This window comes from Echinococcus granulosus (genome assembly GCF_000524195.1).
Source record: "Echinococcus granulosus chromosome Unknown EG_S00287, whole genome shotgun sequence".
NCBI lineage: Eukaryota > Metazoa > Platyhelminthes > Cestoda > Cyclophyllidea > Taeniidae > Echinococcus > Echinococcus granulosus.
This window is the reverse complement of record NW_020170667.1, coordinates 12460-14200: the sequence shown is the minus strand read 5'-3', so window position 1 is coordinate 14200 and position 1741 is coordinate 12460.

Genomic DNA, 1741 nt, shown 5'->3' with positions numbered 1-1741 from the left:
GATTCATTAAAGTATATTCTTTTATTAATCAATTTTGTACTGATTTGAACACAAATCGTAAGCTGCAAGAGAAACTGTACAATTTATGCGAAAATGGCTGTGTTCTTCAAGCAAATCCACTCTCGTTCAGACCAACAAATGTCTAGCTTTGTTGGTCATTCCACCTTATCTAACATTACATAGGGCTCAGTTAATCAATGCCACTTTTGCATTGAATCAAACACGATTTGTGAACGTTAAGAAAGACTGCACAAGGTATGCAAAATCCCTTTTCGGCCAGACGAACAAAAGTTCAGCGTTGTTGGTCGTTCCACGTTATCCAGTATTACCCAGGGCACAGTCAATCATGCCTATATTTGGTCGTCTTGACGTCAAAAGCGTAGGGTAGCTTTGTACTTGCAAAGTTCCTCCAATTATTGCCACATTATGTTGGGAACTTTTGCGCAAGAACCGATTCCCACGATAACACCCTCACCTAAAACCGTTTTGTGACGTAGTCTTTATCTCAGTGCAATCTCAACGCCCTCGTCGGGATATTTACTTGTGTTTTTGCCAAAGTGGAAGAAACGCGTTATTCCTACAAAAGCATCACGCAGTTTGTGTGTGAATGGCACAATGGAGTTCAAAATTCTCTCTTAATGCTAACGCAAATTTGACCATACAACCAAACCCCTTGAAATTATTTAGGTAGTACTTGCCGTGCGATTCGGTGAAATTTATTGATGTAAGCCTGAAAGACGGGCAGTTGTATCTGGTTGTGACAGTCCCCACCCTGATTTCGTATTTATTACCAAATTTTTGTTCATCTCCCTTTAATTGTAGCAGCTTCAATTGATCGGCGAGGACTTGAAGTGACGTGAGCACCTGCAATTGTGTCGAATTTGGGCTAAAATTGCACACGATGAGAGCATCAGTGGTGGAGCATATTTGTAAAACAGAAAAGAGAGAAGTGACAACAATCCAGAACGTCATTTTGAACAATTCGATTCTCCCTAGAACTGGGCGAGGCTTTTAATGCTTCAATGACGCGGAGGAGGAAATGGAATATTTTATTTCCAAAAAAAATGTTGAAGCATTTTTGTGAGCTTTTCTTCACGTAAGAACTTTTCCAAAGCTTGTGAATGCCCAGTTGTCATTGCCTCCTGACATTTTTTTTCTTATCAATCAAAATGTTCATATGCTACTAATGGGGTTAAGTAGTAAATGCTGAATGCGCCAACTCAAAATAATAAGGAAATGATACTTTTTAGAGAAAAAAGTTACAGCAGTACTATGTAAAACAGTTCACCGTTTCTTTTTCAAACTCGACAGATTGCAGAAGTTTTGACCTTAAAGAAGCTGTAAAAATTAATCGTTTCAAGATGGAATGTATATTTTCCTCACTTATCAGAAAGCAATGCAGCTGCTGCACCTACAACCTTTTCCTTTTCTTCCCTCTAATCCAGAGGAAATTCATAAGGATGTTCCTCTTCTCAAATCACGCCTTGACATTCGACCGATAATCTTTAAGTAGTGGAAACCTTTAAGCCTTTCACAGTTATTGAGACAAAAGGAAAAAAGTAGCCTCTTTCGTGGAGGAAGATTTGCAACTCCGATTACTTCTTCACACAGCTCATGACTTAAGAGATGCCTCCTTCGATAAATGCATTAAAAATCTCCAAAGGACGCCTAAATTAAAGCAGACATATTCAACTTCCTCTGGTAGAAAAAATGAACTAATTTTATACAAAGGTGAATATAG